Below are 19,040 nucleotides of genomic sequence, written 5' to 3'. Positions count from 1 at the left end.
CACACCAAAAACCATGATGGATTTATCATAATCCAGTCGGTTCCTGAAATGAAGGGGGTTGGTGGCTAGATGTGAATACTTTCAAAAGGTTTATTGCAGGGATCAAAAATATCATTAACAATATGAAAGTAATGTTTTTCAAGGAACACTCTTTTCCAGTCATCCTTTCTCTAAACTCTTTGCAGCTTAGCATAATGATGTTTAAGAGAAGAGCCATGCAGATGACTTCATCATGGCATGAAATCAGGGTATAAATTATTTTACCATAAGATGGAATTAAAGAGAAGACTAGAAATGTATCAGCTTATCAACAGATAGGACTGGGTGTGAAACTTTCAATATAGAGGCATGCATAAATGTAAGACTACACAAACAAGACAAAACAGGACATCTTTATTACCTTCTACGCACAGAGGACCATAACTTAAGGCTTCTAGTAACCTTAGAGAATTGAGTGTCCCCTGACTTAAAACCTCCCAAATCTCTATTTCTGTGATAACGTTTTGTAATTGTCGAAAAGGACTAGTCAATTCCTCTACTCTACGGTAAGCCCATCCCTAAACCCTCAATAGTTGTACATATTTCCTACAACGTCCACCTCTTGCAGATTAAAAAAGGGCTCGGAAGGACACCTGGGCTCACTGTGAAGCAGATTTCAGTGTGTTCCATCCTTTTTGGACCCTTTCCCAAGGGATTTTAATTACTAAAGTGCCCCAAGCATGTTTGCTTTTACATGATTGGTTTTATTTATTTTTTTTTTAATTTTTTTTTAATGTTTTATTCATTTTTGAGACAGAGAGAGACAGAGCATGAACGGGGGAGGGGCAGAGAGAGAGGGAGACACAGAATCGGAAACAGGCTCCAGGCTCTGAGCCATCAGCCCAGAGCCCGACGCGGGGCTCGAACTCACGGACCGCGAGATCGTGACCTGAGCTGAAGTCAGACGCTTAACCGACTGCGCCACCCAGGCGCCCCCATGATTGGTTTTCAAAAGAGTAGCACTGTCCTTTACTGTCCCTTAAGAGACACAATGACAGTGACAGTGCTTTTCATCATTTGAGAACTTCAAACAGTACAACCTAGTTTTCAGGTCCAAGCGTATGTTGGTATTACTTATTGCAAAAATGCTTTCCAAGCTTTGCGCAGTGGCAGTGTCGTAGCCAATGAGGTTTATCCGAGCAGCGGTAACTTGCTAATTAAAAACTTTTCCCAATACCCTGCCGTGATGACTTGAAAAATGCTTTCCAACGTTCTACATAGTCATAGCACAGAAATGGGCACCCGCTCAAAAAAATTATAAAAGTCAACTAATACAGAAAGAATAATCCTCTCAGAAGGTTAAGAAATTTTTCTTCAAATAATAAAGGTCACCAGTGTAAGTAACCTACCCACAAAAAGATTCAAATTGATATCACACAGGACGCTTAAATTATGTCATCGTGACTAATTCTAGATTTTCTTAACTTGTTGCATTTGTTTTAGTGTTCTTATTTTGTGCATTTGTATTCCTAGATTGTATACATTTTTAATTAGCATTGCTATCTGGCTACCTTTAATATGGTCTATGGCTATCCTTCTAATTATCTTCTTACAACCATTATCAGCCTTTTAAATTTTCTCTGATGTCAGTTTGAAAAGTGACAATACATTTAGGGTTAACTATTATTTCAGCCATTTTGATTACATACTTTGCCTTCTGACCTTCTGAAAATCACCTGACCCTTACTTAAGACCTTTGCATAATTACCTATCCAATTTTCTTATCTCCCTCTTCCTTTATATGTTTTTTTTCTTCCCTTAAAGTTACTGAGCGCAGTATAGTTGTGGTCATTGCCAAAGTCATGGCGACCTTGTTAGGACTCTCCCCAAAGTCCTCACAAGATAACCAAATTAATGACTTAATGCTTTATCTTAGTGTCCAGTCATTCCTAAATCTACTGTTATGCCATTTTTGTTCTTTAACAAAGCGTTAATTAACTTGACCAACTTTTGCTTTTATTCATCATTTAGGACAGAATAAGAACCACACGAAGTGTTTAATTCATATACTTCATTATGTAGACAGTTCATTTACATGAGCATGATCATTTTTCTATCCCATGAACGTATTTACTGCATTCAGAATCTCTCCACTTTTTCAAAGGAACATAGTCACATTTGCATTAAAAAAAAAGTTGAAGTCCACAACAATAGACTGCATGATTGTTAAGATTTTTTCCGGGGGCGCCTGGGTGGCGCAGTCGGTAAGCGTCCGACTTCAGCCAGGTCACGATCTCGCGGTCCGTGAGTTCGAGCCCCGCGTCGGGCTCTGGGCTGATGGCTCAGAGCCTGGAGCCTGTTTCCGATTCTGTGTCTCCCTCTCTCTCTGCCCCTCCCCCGTTCATGCTCTGTCTCTCTCTGTCCCAAAAATAAATAAACGTTGAAAAAAAAATTAAAAAAAAAAAAAAAGATTTTTTCCGGATATGCCATTTGTACTCATGATACCCGGAAGACTTTCTGAAGCTAATCTCTAAGCTGATGGTTCTGAAAGTATGGTCCTCTGACATCTGGGGATCTCTGAGACGCTTGCAAAGGTCCTCAAACTCAAACAAAAACTCATAATAGCAAGATATTACTTGCCTTTGGACTCTTTCGACATTTGCAGTAATGAAGAAAAGCAGTGGTGGTAACTGCTATGCCTCGTCCTGTGTTAAATTGTACTAGGAGACATTGCATTCCTTTAAGATTGTCCATAGAAATTTTCCCAAAAAATCAATAAAGGGATTCCGCACCTCAAGAAAACTCTAACGGTATCTTTTGCCAATGATAAAATCTGAGCTTTCCGGTAAAACTTAGAATTTTGAAAAACTTGCATTGGCCACCATAAGCCTCACAGAGTTCCAATCAAGCTTATCATTCTCTCATGTAATAATAATAATTAATGTGATTTTGTCAGTGTGGTAGGCACTTGGTGTATCTGCATAATTCAGTGAAACAATATTTTCCAAATGACCCAATGTTTGATGTTATAAACTCACATGGTAAAAGTTCCATTCAAAGGGTAAGATAGACCAAAACATTTTAATGTGGCAGATATGATTTCGTAATCCACATTGTTACTAATGTTTAAGAAACTGCCATTTGTCTAGTTTGGATGTTCATTCAAAGAAGAATATGTACAATTATCTGAAGGTTATCTATTCAACTGTTTCTCCCTTTTTCGATTACATATGTCTGTGCATATGTCTGTGCATTTTCTTCATATATTTCAATCAAAACGACATATATCCCAGTAGACTGAACATAGAAGTAAGTATCAGAATTCACGTTTTATGAACACATTATATATGTCATATGTAATGATATAAACCACATACATATAAATTTAATAATTTTTAAGTGTGTAGGGGGGATCTTGGGGGACGGCGGGGGGGGGGGGAGAAGAAAAAAAGAGTTGAGAACTGCCGCTCTCAACGTTGGTTTGCCCGAGTCTGAGTTCTGAGCTCTTTCGTTCCTGGGTAGTCTCGTGTAGTTCTGTGGTTCTCAATGGCGTCTTTGATCGGATAACTCACAAGTTCATATATCCAACCCTGGCTTCACTCTTTAACTCCAGACGTAAATGTACCACTGCCAGCGAGCACTGCCGCTTGAACACCTGACAGGCATCGTGAAATTAATGTTGTCGAAACCTAACGCCTGCTGTTCCACTCTAAACCCATTCCTTTACCGACCACCTCTATTACAGTAACTGGTAACTCCAAGTCTCAACTGCTATGACAAAAACCTTGTCTTCACCCTTGACTCCTCTCTTCTCTCATTCAGTTAGTCCAACTCAGCAGGCTTATCAACTCATCTGTGTTCACATTACATTCTAGATCTGTTCAGTTCTTACCACCTCTGCTTCTACTGCCCTGGCTAAGACCACATCATCTCGTATGTAGATCATTTCAATTCATCTCTAAACTGAACTCCCTTTCTACATGCTTGCCTCCTCGATCATTCAGGATAAGCTCTGTTATATTACATCACCAAACATTGCCAAATCCAAACGTTGCCAAATGTTTGGTGTTCTCTCTCTCCCTATACATATATATGTATATGTATATATATATATATATATACACACACACACACACACATATATATACACATACATATACATATATAACATGTATATGTATATATGTATATGTATGTGTATATATATATGTATATACATATATATGCATATATATGATGTATGAAATATGATATATATTAAGTATATATAAATATACATAATTTATAGATCCCACAATATATGTAGATCTCCAAGTAAGAATATAGAGAGAGATCTCTAGTGGATTTCACAACCTAGATTAAATTCTCTAGCAGAGTAGTGACAGGCATGGCTTCTGCTCACAAATCACTAGCCAGAACTGGTCATATGACACTGTCCAACCACACTGAGGCCAGGATGAACCATCCTTACAATGCCTGGAAGGCAGAGAGCCATAAATATTAAGTGACTGGCATGAGAATAAAAAGTTCCTAATTTACAGGCAGGAAAGGAAAGATGAATTTTCTTTGACCACAAACAAGTAATCTCTAAGTGGTTTTAAACTTTGTCCAATAAATTAATCTATAGTGAAGTGGGTTTTTTTTGTCCCAGAAATGCTTTATCTTTTGAAGGCATAGTTTATAAATAGGCATAAAGCAGAATAATCTTTAAAAATGTGTAGTGTTACATAAATGCAGCTAAAAATATGAAAAACAAGCCATTTTATTTTTCAGAACTTATAGTTAATTTAAGATTTTGTAATTATGTGGTAATTACATGGTATCACAATCTTTGATAGATTTCATGCTTAATATATATACATACGGATCTACTCTCTGTTTCTATAATATTACTTTCTCTAGGAAGTTAGAATTCTTGGCATTCCCTATGCCTATCAACAAAAAGATGGATCCCTAAAATTTATAAACATATATCTCAAAGGAACAGGACATAGTTGTCCTCAACAGCAACTGAAGGCAAAATACGGAGAAATTGGTCTACCCATGTGGAATCTTATTTAAACATGGAAAGAGCTTCTTAACCTAGGGAAATATTTTTTTTAAGCATTACATAAGGTAACTAAGAAACTCATATGGAAAAAAAAAACTCAGTTATATTTCAGGAAAGGCTACAAAATAATTGTATCGGAAATCAGAGTGCCCTTAAATTTTTTATATTCGTTGTATAATATCCACGATCATGCAAGTTTTATAGCTGAAAATCGAAGTGAATGAAATTAAAGATGTTCACCTTTCATTACCCTAAAATATCTCCCACACTATTCTGACCACAGAGCCTGAATATAGTTCCTTTAGAATAAAAAAAAAAAATCTTTGAGCTTCACATAGTATAAAGTTGGGTTACTAATGTCTCCTCTTAAAAAATTATACTTTCTTAGATGATAGACGTATGGTCTATACTATATTCCTGCAGGTGGATAATCATTGCATCAGTACAAACAGTAGATACCCACAGGACATACGAACTGCTCTCGTCATCTGATAATATGCTTTAGAGAACATAGCAGAAAGAGGAAAAAAGTTCTTTCTTTAAAATAAAGTTAGCATAATCTGTAAGATTGTGGTCAATTACTGACATTTGTGCCGTGAATTTATTTAAAATGAGGACAAGGACGGGACTGAAGTCTTCTGGGAGAGTTAGTTGACTATTGATCGATTATTTCCATCATCATAAATTTTGTAGCACCTCATTTATTTTAGTAGATTTTTTATTATCCTTTCCCTCTCTCCCTTTTTTTTTGTTAAAAAATGAGATCATTTCTAGAAGGGATGACAATTTAGTTGTGTAGCCAATGGGTTGGTAAACTTTTCATCAAATGACAATAGTCAAGGAGCCAGCACACGTGAGACACTGGATGAAGACATTCAACTATGATTGAAGAGTCATCTTTCTTAAAGCTGACACATTCGTGGTGAGGTAGTGCCAAGACAAATGCAAGCAGAACTGTAGCCTGGAAATACTTAAACATATTATTTGAATTCTCAGAAGTATCATTTTTACTTAAAGTAAACATTGGCATGCAAAGCCAATAGTCTGAGTAATCCGGTCTTGAAGTGTAACTTTATTTGTTATGGGGATTTGCTCAGGGAAGAGAAGGGGAAAAAAATAAACCCAGCCCTTCTTCTTCCAGTGCAGAGAGAAAATCGTTGTTTCTGCAACACTGGAGACATTATTTGAGGCCATGTAAGTGACACTGCCTCAAGCTACTTTAACAATTCCCAACTAAAATTTGATTTAATTGTTTTTAGTAAAGTGTTCCTTTGGCACAGGCCCCCAGAATGATTATTGTCTCTCTCTATTAGCAGATGGATACTAAGCTCTACCAGTGAGAATCCCACACTATAACCAAGTAGCTGGGTCGGAATAGCTCTGAACCCAAAGCAAGAAGCTCTCTTAAATCCCTGATGAATCTCCTCTCTTGAAGAAAGTGGCGTTGATGAGCAAACTGTATAATCCAAGTGTCACCAGTTTAAGATCCATTGTTTAAGAGTTCTGTGGGCCCTCTGTACTTACAAATGCCATGGTTTGTGAATGTGTATATATCTTTACTGTTCCAGGGTGAAGCATCCATAATTTTAATGAGATCTGCAGAAAGATCTATAACCTGTAGTTGTTTTTATAGGAAGCACTTGTACACCTCTACCCTTGTTTTGGCTGGAGCCCGCCCCCATATCGTGGCTCTCTGTTGCCAAAGAAACAGGTCAAGGTCACTGATTTGTGCATTTGCCTGCCCTCCAGCCCTTGGCTCCCCATCTCCAGGTTCCGCACTCCCATTACACTCCCAGCTGCCCCACTGTAACAAGAACAGCCGGACATGGAGGTTTATTTTTCCATTGTAGCTGTGCTGTCAGGCATTCCTGAAAATCCTCTCTCTTTGTTTTTTATGAACTGTATTCTTTTAACAATTCTTCAAGCTTACTTTGATTTGAAATTTCCCAATTGGGAATAACTGCTCTTAAATTTGCTACCTGGGTATGGTTCTTTCTTTCTTTCTTTCTTTCTTTCTTTCTTTCTTTCTTTGGAAAAGACAGAGCATGAGTGGGGAGGGGCAGGGGGAGAGGGAGACAGAGAATCTCAAGCAGGCTCCACACTCAGCGCAAAGCCTGCTGTGGGGCTCGATCTCATAACCATGACATCGTGACCTGAGCCAAAACCATGAGTCAGATGCTTAACCAACTAGGCCACCCAGGTGCCCCTGGTTCCAACTTTCTAAATACTCCTTGTCAGTCTCTTTTGATGGTTTCACATCACCTCTCTAACCGTTAAACTTCAAAGTATATCAGAGTTCAGTCCTTAGGCATTTCTCCTTTCTGTCTGTAGTTTATTGCTACATATCTCCTCCATACTCATGGTTTTAAGTACCTTCTGTGTGATGCTGACCAGAAAATTAGACTTCCAGCCCAGACCTCCACCCCGAACTGCAGAATGAAGACCTCATTGACTATTGACAGTATCTCTTGGATGTCCGACAAGCACCTCAAACTTAGTCCCATTTGTCTCAATAGATGTAATTCAGTTCTTCTCCCTGTTCTGGCCCAAACACTTTGCATTGATGATTCTCTCTCTCTCATCCAGATTCAACCCAGCAACAAATCATTTCGTTGGATGTTCAGAATACAGCTGAAATCTAACCTTTCCTCACCACCTCCATCTCAAAGAGCCCATTTCAGAATCTTACCATTTCATGCCTGGATTGTTGTAGCGGTCTTTAACTAGTCTCTCTGTTTCCAGTCTTGTCCTCTTTAGTTCAGTTTCAACAGAGCAGCCAAAGTAAACTAATTAAAATGTAAGTCACACCACTTCACCATCCTGTGTTGTAAATTTTTTAAGTTAATCTATTTTATTTTGAAGGAGAGAGAGAGAGTGCGAGCAGGGGAGGGGCAGAGAGAGGGAGGAGGGAGAGTATCCCAAGCAGGCTCTGTGCTGCCAGGACAGAGCTCGCTGTGGGGCTCAAAGTCATGTACCACGAGATCATGACCTGAGCCTGAATCAAGAGTTGGATGCTTAACCAACTGAGCCACCCAGGTGGCCCCACACCTCTGTTTGAAACACCTCCATGACTTCCCATCGCTCTCAGTAGAAAAGCCAGTCATTTGCAGGACCTGTGAGGCCCCACATGAAGTGACCCTGCCCTTGCTTCTCGGACCACCCCTCCACCCCTCTCCCCTTCACTCACAATTTCAGCGATTATTTAAATGTTCAAAATGGGGCAAAATTGTAATGCTTTTATAATATTTTATTCTAAAGGTAGAATATTCTGGTATTAGTTGCAAAGATCCGATGACAGCATCCACCTTTCCCAGCATTCAAACAAAACACATTTGTTCACACACTATGTAACAAGCACTTCCATAGAACACACTTCCTTCTCTATAGTAGCCAACAGCAGAGGTAGCTTAGAGCTGGTCAGTGCCTCCAAGGTTGGAAGAACCCTGATGGTAGGGCCTTCCAGGATTGCTCTTTTCCATTATGCATATTACCATTGGCACAGCTCTTGGGGGTCACCCAGCCACACATGTCATGGACACGTTTTTGTGGATGGAGCCCACAGATGATAGAATAAAACAAGTCCTTCCAGCTCCCATTTTCTATGGGCTCCTTTAGTAGAACATGTCTGCTGCTATAACAAAAGTAACACAGACTGGGTGGCTGATGAAAAACAGAAATTGGTTTCTCATGGTTCTGTAGGTTAAAAGTCCAAGATCAGAGTGCCAGCATAGTTGAGTCCTGATGAATACCCTCTTCCAGGCTGCAGACTGTGGATTTCTCATTGTATCATCATATGATGGAGAGCAGACAGAGGATACGAGCTCTTTGGTGACCCTTATAAGGGCACTGATCCCATTCATGAAGGATTATGACCCTCATGACCTCACTGACTCCTAAGTTTTCTTATTAAGGCTCCACCTTCTAATACCATCATGTGGTGGGGATCAGGGTTTCAACCTGTGAGTTTTGGGGGAAGCGAACATTCAGTTCATAAACAAAGTGTCACATCAGAGAGTAACTTCTTCTGATACTGTGCAATAGAAATCTTGACTGGCATGTTTGTTTTATCGCTACCCAACACTGAAATAAATACGAAGCAACTTTAGTATTGACTCTAGACGAGAGGCACAATGATGTAGTAGCCAGAGAGCTGTGCTAAGAGTCCAAAAAATCTTGGTTGATCCCAGCTACAACTTACTGTATGGTCTCAAGGAGTTACCTTTCCTTTCTGGGGATCAGTGTTCTCATCAATTCTTTGTCATAAAATACAAAAGGGAAGGTGTACACAATAATGCTTCATAAACTTTAAATCCTGATATAAAGGCTAGGCAGAACTGAATCCATTTTATTGCACATTTTCTTAAAAGCCCCATAGTTTTTAAAAACTATGTTTTCAAACATTAGTTATAGTATACTAGATGACATATTTTTGCACACTTGCTCATGTCATCCACGAAAAGACCCTATATTACAATCTATTTTCAAACAGGAAAACAAGGTAGAACATTTTGTTCTTGTTCACTCCTGATAACTAATGAGTACTCCCCTTTAATCTACTCGCAAGTTATCTTTTCAATTATCATTTTGCATTGTTTGCCTGAAATTGACGTAAAGCTTACCAATCTGTCTTTTCTTCTCGTAAAACTTTGTGTTAGTCAACGTATAGCTTTCTGGTACTTTTTGCATTGCCCATTATTTCCTAAAAATTATTAAAGATTATTCTGGGAGAGCCTGGTTGCCTCAGTCAGTCGAATGCCTGACTCTTGATTTTGGCTCCGGTCATGATCCCAGGATTGTGGGATCGAGCCCCACGTCGGGCTCTGTGCTGAGCGTGGAGCCTGCTTAAGATTCTCTCTTTCTCTCTCCGTCTGCCTCTCTCCCTGGCTCATGTGCTCTCTCTCTCGCTCGCTCTCTCAAAAAGATTATTCTGCAAATATATTTGCAAGTTTTCTAAATACATTAAATTTTATCAAAGGGAGGGCATTTTTATTATTTGAGATTTTAATCTGGTGTCAATACAGGGTAGGCTAACAGCTATGATGAACAACCCCCCAAATTGCAATGGCTTAACATAGTCAACATTTATGTAGATTCCAATGTAAATGTTTATAGGCAGGTGGTTCTCCCAAAGTCTTTCCCTTAAATGGTGACTGGAGGGTCCGGCTCCTTCCATCCAGTGGCTCTTTTGTGTCTTTGAGACCTCAAAGATTCTGCTGGATTTCTTGCCTCTGGTTTGTTGTCGAAAGAATGAAGAGAAAGCAAACCTAGGATGGCGTAAGAGATTTTGGGAGCCCACGCTGAAAAATCTGTGAGCAGCACATGTCCCACCTTGAATCACCTAGAACTGGATGTGTGGCTGGCAAATGCCAGCTTCCTTGATGCCAGGAGCCAACGTGAAATGGTCATGCGCACTTAGCAAGGCCTCCGTCGTGAACCTCTTCCTTTGAAAGTTGTTCTATCTCTTCAAATGAAATACCATCTTCTGATGAAGAAGGAAGTAAATATGGGAATTGAATAGTCACACTTGCACAAACCTGCAATGATTCTTCCCTCAATCAAAACATTTTGAAATAAGTCCTTGGGTTGACATTTTCACATTTCTGAGTTTCAGTGTATTCTGGTTATGGCCCTTTCTGATACAGTTCTTACAGGGTTTTGCCTTTGTACCAAAGGGTGTGTGTCTTCCATACGTGTTCTTGAAGACTGGGTTCTCTGTGCAGTCGCAAGCGTTCCTGTCCATTTCTTTTCATGTTTGTGCTTTATTAGTGCTACTACAGAGATATTCTTAAGGTCAAGCTCACTTCCACGTTTCAAACTATTGTTTCCTTGTGTTCACAGTCTAGTCTGCTGTAGCAAATACTTTGTTTTCCTTTAGCCTCTCCAAAAGTCCTTCCTGGTCCTGACAGGATATGCTGTCCCTTGACTATAAGTCATATGACCGTTAGCGGTAAATACACAACACGCACATATCGTTTGTCACACCATCTGTACTCCCAGCAGGTTTGTTGTTGTTGTTGTTTTTTATGTATGCTGTATATTCAGTGTTCCCCATTCCTGTGTAGGTCAGCATTGCCATCTGTGATTCTTCATGGCTGGGAACTTCTGCAGAAGATCTCCATCCTCCATGGGGATAAAAGCACAGCTCTTGAGAACCCATAGGTCCTTTCATATGCAGGCTCATGTCTGTGTCCCTGACGTTTCCTTCCAGGTTGCTGGGACTTCAAAGTTAGAGGCAGCCTTCAGGCAATGTAATTACTTAGAATGCATTTCATTGAGGTCAAAAAGTTCCCCCTACTAAGCAATACATCATCACCCTCAATATATATCTTGTAAGGTACGGTGAAGCCCTTTCCTTAGAGAAAAGTTATAAATAAAGAGATTGTTTTTTTTTCTGTAATCTTTTAAAAGCAAAACAGCAGTGGTGAAAAGTGTTGTGTGCCCTAAAAAAAAAAAATAATAATGAATTTGAGAGTTGTCGAATTTTAATGACTGATTTTAAATTGAGCTGTTGCTCAGAAGTAGGGCAACAGGACTGAAATTTCTGACTTCTTTTGTTTTCCCAGGTGTTAGCAATCCCTCCCGGCTTAAATGGCTCTGTGTTTACTCCATCCGTTGGATCGTTAATAATGACAGTAAATAAAACCCAACCTAGGAAGCTGGTTCCTTTAATCTGACAGGTACTCAAAAAGCAGTCACGCCTCAAAATGAAGAAATACCTGCAGCGAAAACTGCTTAAATTTCCCCTCTAATAACTGAGCTATTTAGCAGTAAAATCCAGTTTTATTTAAATGCGTGGGAAGAGCCTTGGCAGAGAGGACTACATCCCTAAGCCCCTGCAGTCCTCGTCATTGTCTGTACCACTCACCCTCCCTCACTCTACCTTGGTGTACCACAGGTAGACTTTCCCTGGAAAATGTGGGACTGAAGCGTTCCTTTTGCGTGCTGTCTAGTCTTTCCACGTGAACTCGTTTTACCTTGATTTTCTTTAAACAGTGCTTAACACAAGACATGGATTTTAGGAAAAATAGAAAAAAAACTAATTAGCAAGAAAAATGACTCATAATCCCACCATGCAGAGAAAAGTAAAGTTATCAATTTAGTATGGGCTGTAATAACATGGTTCTGTGTGTATCGTTCCAAATGCATTTCACAAATATGCAATTTGTTCACCAAATGGGAATAGTCTATAAATATTTTCCCATTTTTATTAAGAAATAAAAAGAACTGTAGATTATAATAGCCAAATAAACACAAATTGCCTCATTCAAATGTAGAACATCGTCGGTACTGATGAATCAACATGAATGCCTTTTCCCAGCCCCAGCCCCTGCATCGTCAAGGAATTTGGCATTTCTTTTTCCTTTGTTGTATTATTTCCTCTGTTTTACTAAAGATATATGAGTATCTACATAATATATTGGTCTGCTTTTGCTTGTATTTAAACTTCATAAAGATGATGCTATGGAATGAATTGTGTCTCTCCAAATTCATAGGTTGAAGCCCTACCACAGTGTGACCAGAGGTAGAATCTTTTGAGTTCACAAAATTAGGGCCTTAATCCAATTGGACTGTAGCCATATAGAAGAGAGGGGAATCTCTCTCTCTATCTCTCTGTCTCTATCTCCTTTTCCTTCTCTCTCTCTCTCTCTCTCTGCCCTGTGAGAGCAGAGCATGAAGACAACAAACTACAAACCAGTAGGAGTGTTCTCCCCAGGAACCAATTCAGTAGCTGGCACCTTGACCTTGGACTTTCCAGCCTCCAGTATTGGGAGAAAATAAATTTCTGTGTTTAAGCCACCCAGTCTATGGTATTTTGTTATGGGAGCCTTTATAGACTAAGACAAATGACATGACTTTTTAGTGTTATTTGTAGCTTGTTTCTTCACTCAACACTATGGCTCCAATGCCATGCGTGTTGACCATAGCCATGGCTCCATGTTGATGTCTGTAGAGAATTCTGTTAATTGACTATTCACGATCTATTTTTCCATCTTTATGTTGATGCATGTAGAAAAGTTGCAGTTTTCTGCTATTATAAGCATTTTACAAGTGTTCCCATTAACCCCCATCTTTACCAGCACTTGGTATTGTTAAATTTTGGTCTTGGCAATCTAGTTGGACTGACATGGTGTCTCATTGCCATATTTATTTGCACTTTTCAGGCTACTGAGAGACTGAATTTTTACACTGGTTTATGGGTTGCCTTGCAATGCTTTTTCTGGAAATATCTGCATACATATTTTGCTATTTTTCTACAAGTTTTTTGCTTATTACTTATTGACTACCGTGATTTGCTACCTTTTTTGTTATCTGCTGGGATTATGTGATCAAAAGATCTTCCCCTGGTTTGTGGCTTCCCTTTTTACTCTCTATATGCTGTCTCTAAACAAAAGCTTTGAAATTTTATGCAGTCAAATCTATCAATGTATCTTTTGTACTTTCCAATTTTGTTTGATATTTTTAAAATATTCCCTACTGGGAAGGTATAGAAATATGTTGTGGTATCTTCCACTTACAGATGGAAAATTGGTTTTCCCAGAACCATGTATTTTTCCTAGTACTTTTTAAATTCATTTTTATTTTATTTATTTATTTATTTTTGTTTTAGAGAGAGAGAGTGAGCAGGGGACCGAGGCAGAGGGAGAGAGACAGAGAATCTTAAGCAGGCTCCACGCTCGGTGTGGAGCACGGAGCCCGACGCAGGGTTTGATCCCACCATCCTGGGATCACGACCTGAGCCGCAATCGAGAGTTGGATGACTGAGCCAAAGTCACCCCTTTACCACTACTTTTTAATGCCATCCCTGACACATATCTGACCTATCTATCTATTAATCTGTCTATCTGCCTATGTACCTATCATCTATCTGTGTTTTACGTTGTTTCAGGAGTCTAATTTTCTCACTCTCTCTTGAAAGCACAGTCTGTAAAATAATAAAGTTTGATATGAACCTTGACATTTCATAGCACAGCTCCCCCTTGTTCTTCAGATATCTTAGTTATCCTTTTGTTCTTTGCTCTTCCATCTCTATTTGATTTATTTTTGAATTATTTTATTTAAAACATTTTTAATGTTTATTTATCTTTGAGGGCAAGAGAGAGAGAGAGAGAGAGAGAGAGAGAGAGAGAGAGAGACAGAGTGGGGCAGAGAGGGAGACCCAGAATCCAAAGCAGGCTCCAGGCTCTGAGGTAGTCAGCACAGAGCCCGAGTGGGGGTGGAACCCAAGAACCAGGAGATCATGACCTGTGCTGATGTTGGACGCTTAACCGACTGAGCCACCCAGGCACTCCTCTTCCATCTATAGCTTGTCAGTGAATGAGCTTGTCAGGACCTGGGTGGGGAGGAGACATGTTTTGGAATTTATACTGGGATTGCATTGAAACTGTGAGTCAGTTTGGGGAAGGACTGACATATTTATAACATTGAATATTGAGCCCAAAGGAGTTGTATGATATATTTTAATGAAAGAAGCCAAATCACACATACTCTGACCCTGTTTTCACAAAAGAAAGAAAAGTAGCCCTAACATGTGTGTGTGTGTGTGTATGTGTGTGTGTGTGTGTTTCTTTCTGGGAATCACTGCCTGACAAGTAGGATTTCCCAGCCCCACTACATGATTCTGAAGACTCTCCAGTTCCCAAACCAGGAAACCTCGGGTTCTGGGGATCCCCCATGTCAGGGAGAGGGAAAAGGCTCTCTAGTGGCAAGGTTCTGTTTTGGTCTTTTACCTTTCCATCCAAACAAAGGGATCCTGAAGGATGCCACCTGTGGCCCGAAAAGCAGCTTTAGGTAGAAACATCCCTCTCTTTTCTGGGCCCAAAGCAGATGGCAGCTTTCATTCTTCCATAATGAAGGATATTGATCTCTGTTCATTTCCCCTGACAATAACCACTTTCTGAGGGTGCTGAATTTCTGCTTGCACATAATAAATGCTCAATAAATATTTATTGAAGAAAGTAATATGGCTCAAAGTATGCAAAATGTAGCAGACATTCCTTAAAAATCTCTGGCACATGGATGAGTTTACTCTGCATGCCCACAACAAGTACTCAATAAATATTTATTGAAATAAATAAAGAAGAAAGTATTCTCATCTACACAAGCTATAAGAGATAATGCTTAAAAATCTGTGGTATGTCGATACCTCAGTTTCAATGTTAATGGAGATTTTACCTTTTTTTTTTCTTTCTGACATTTCTTTCAGTTTTTGTGACGGAAAAAACACGTCATCACCTTTCATCAAAATCTCTCATCTTTACTATAGCGAACTCCTTAAGAATGATATACCTTAATCTGAAAGTGTAATACGCATCCTGTTTTACTTTATTTGAGCTTTGATGTGTTTCCTACATTAACATAAGTAGCGTTTCTTGCCTTGATACTTCCCAAACACAAACTGCCTTCTCAAGTTATAGAACTTCTTCTTAAAGTTATTTTTTAGAGTTAAAGCCACGTTTTACTTAATTTCTTGTTTCAAATTTCTATTTAGATTCTAACTTAGCGTGTAGTGTAACATTGGTGTCATGAGTAGAAGTTAGTGATTCATCACTTACATACAACACCCAGTGCTCATCACAAGGGCCCTCCTTCATACCCATCACCCATTTAGCCCACCCCCTGCCCATCTCCCTCCAACAACCTTCAGTTTGTTCTTTATAGTTAAGGGTCTCTGGGGGCACCGGGGTGGCTCATTCCGTTAAGCGTCCATCTCTTGGTCTCAGCTCAGGTCATGATCTCACAGTTCGTGGGTTCGAGGCCCACATGGGGCTCTGCTGACAGCATGTAGCCTGCTTGGCATTCTCTCTCCCTCTGTTTCTTCCCCTCCCCCCATTCATGCACATGCACTTGCTTGCTGTCTCGCCCTCTCTCTCAAAGTAAATAAATAAATAAACTTAAAAAAAAAGAGTCTCTTGTGGTTTGCTTCCCTCTTTTTTTCCCCCTTCCCCTACGTCCATCTGTTTTGTTTCTTAAATTCCACGTAAGATTTATTATAGTACCAGAGATGTTTCTCGAATGCCCTCCAGAATGCAACTTCATTAAGGGCTAATTTGGGCTCAGAAACACCACCTCCCCCACACCATCCTCCAAAAGTAGCATCAAGTGGAAACTCTCTGAATACCCAGTGTTTCATCTCACTGAGCAGTAGACAGGAGAACATTGCTGCTGCTCGGATGATTTTAGGTAGAAAATCAGCTTAACGCATGTGTTTTGATGAAATTTTAATTGTAGTCAATTTGGTGATAGGTGAAACAATTGTAATTAGAGTTTTCTGTGACACCAAGTGGTGCCTACTTCCTCTCTCTTGTTATATAATTGTTAGATAATGTTATTTTCCAGATGGCTGAGCCTCGCTGCAGACCTTCCAAGGGTGGGACAAAAAGACACGAACCTTCAACAGTGGCCTGTGGGTCTTACTTATACTAACGTGAGAATATCATTGCCCAACGCTCATTGCATAAAACCCTAAGTTGAAACTATAATATTTGCTAAGTAAATACTTAAGTAAAAAAAAAAAAACAAGTTTAATACCTATTTTGGATGGAACTGTGAGATGGGAAATAGATTGAGAATATGATTTTAACTCCAGTCAAACCACGGAAAATGTAGAATTTAGGACAATCCAATAACCATTATTAAACATTATCTGAATTACTTCAGTTTCATTTTCAGTTGAATTATACCTTCTTTCCATTTCCTTTAGTTTTTCTTTCTAGCAACCTTCAAAACTTACTTGATAGCAACTCTTATTTTAACAATAGCTTGATTTTTAACTGCTGTCCTAATTCTGAAGAAAGGAAACTGTAAATATAAAGGTTTAAAACATTATTAATGAATTTCTCTTACATAGATTAGTCATAGAGCCAGGATCATAGTCAGATTCCAAATATACTCTAATATATGTGGAATATCCAAAGCAAAGATCATATTTTTGTATTGCCTTTAATTAGCGTGCTTGTGTGTGTGTGCGCGCGCGCGTGTGTGTGTGTATTTGTGGGAAGCGTAGAGAGCTATTAATATGAATTCAAATAGAAGAAAATCAATCCAATTTGAATCCAAATAGAAGAAAATCATAATCTATTCAACATCCAAATATGTATAGAACACATACTGTGTTCCCCTGCTTTAGTGGGAAAGACTGAAAATAAATTTATATTTTAAAAATACAGTGTGGCAAGTGCCACATTGGAGACTGGAGAACAAAAGAAGACCAGATGGAAAGGGTACCAGTAAAACCAAATTTCATGTATCCAAACTCATTTCAAGACTAACATTGATCACTGGATTCATGAGAATAGTCACACTAGGTAAGACATTGCCGGTGGGAAGTGGTGATACAGGTCAAGTAAACCTGGTAACTGCAAGTTGTGTTTTCCTAATTTCAGACATATTTTTTAAAAGACATTTGCAGTGGGGGTCTGGGAAAGGTGGGGGAAACATTCCCAGTAACAAGTCTGGTGCCCATCCTTTCAACCACATTAAACAGAGTAGAGTTTGAATTGGTCAGAAGGTGTCCAGGGGACCTCTGAGTTGATTAAAAAAAAAAAAAAAAAAAGATTAAAACACTGGTAGAAATAATTTTGTCCCCTTAAGGTGGTTTTTTTCATGACTCCCAGTAATAGAAATTTTCTGTAGTTGTTAAAGAATCGTTAAAAAGCCATTTCTTCATCAATTAAAATCTTGCTGCCAGATTGTATGACATTTTGTGAACCAGCTTTAATTTGTTTTGCATTGTTCCGGGAGGTGAGATGAGATTACAAGGACGTGTGTGCAGTCGAGGGATGTATTTTACTCTTACTTCTCATGGTCCCTTTCTGGTAATTCAAATATAACGGCATGATCTTGATTAGTTGAGCTTTCTACATCAGCATTTTCAGATGGTACTTCATAAAATTTTCCCTACAATTAAAAATGCAATTAAAATGGATTATCTAAATCAAAGTCAATCTTTAATTACTGCATACTATCTAGATCCTTATTTCACGATAGAACAGATAAAATTCTAACAATTGTGGTGCCAATGCTTTCATTATTAAAAACATAATATTACCAGTCTTTTGAGGCTCATCTCATTTCCTATCAGGTCCTTTTTTAGGTTGTCATCGAGAAGTCCGCTTCCTTTAACAACCATGCCTACTTAGTCCCGAGCAGGTCTTTATATGCTTCGCCTAAGAAAAATTAAATGATAACCGACTTCACCTAATTAATCCAAGTCCATCATGTAAAAGGAGTGAATGCCTCAATACTGAACTTGCCCTAGGTCTTTTTTTGCTTTTACTTTTTTTCCCCAGGGTTAGCTATTACAAAAAAAAATTTTTTTTCAGAAAATTTTTAAAAAGAAAGGAAATGTTTGGTAATCATACTTGCTATGACATCACATCTTTACTTGCTAAGTTTTGCATTGTTTTCTAAACCGTGTCGATGTGCATGCATCATTTCCCCACATCCGCTTTGCCTTCGAATTTTTTTCAGGGGCGTTAAAAGCAGACGGTGCAGGGACGCCTTGGTGGCTCAGTCGATTAAGCATCCGACTTCGGCTCAGGTCATGATCTCTCGGTCCGTGAGTTCGAGCCCCGTGTCAGGCTCTGTGCCGACAGCTCAGAGCCTGGAGCCTGTTTCAGAGTCTGTGTCTCCCTCTCTCTCTGACCCTCCCCCGTTCATGCCGTCTCTCCCTGTCTCAAAAATAAATAAACGTTAAAAAAAAAATTAAAAAAAAAAAGTGGACGGTGCAGTGAAAACTCTCAGAGTTGAAAACTCAAAAGCCCTAGTTTCAGCGTTTCATACCATGTACTGGTTGTGTGACATTGGAAAGGTTCTCCAAGCTGTGTGGTTGTCTATTTCCTCGTCTGTAATGTGAGGCTGACAAAAGTACATATGTGAAGGCTTTGTGGTAAAACTAAGAATGGTGGGTATAAAGTTCCTGTTACATAGTAGGTGCTCAGAAAAGAGTGGCTATTTCTATTATATCAGAAATAGTTTCCATGTTACTATGCAACCTTTCTGACTATAAAGA

General features: G+C 39.1%; 1 pseudogene; it reads left to right on the top strand.

Moving 5' to 3' along the window:
• The first annotated feature begins 1,134 nt into the window (after nucleotides 1-1,134).
• On the top strand, nucleotides 1,135-1,287 carry LOC123592246 (annotated as a pseudogene).
• Nucleotides 1,288-19,040: the final 17,753 nt, after the last annotated feature.

Source organism: Leopardus geoffroyi, chromosome B4 (genome assembly GCF_018350155.1).
Source record: "Leopardus geoffroyi isolate Oge1 chromosome B4, O.geoffroyi_Oge1_pat1.0, whole genome shotgun sequence".
Taxonomy (NCBI): domain Eukaryota; kingdom Metazoa; phylum Chordata; class Mammalia; order Carnivora; family Felidae; genus Leopardus; species Leopardus geoffroyi.
This window is presented reverse-complemented; position numbering and strand designations above follow the sequence as displayed.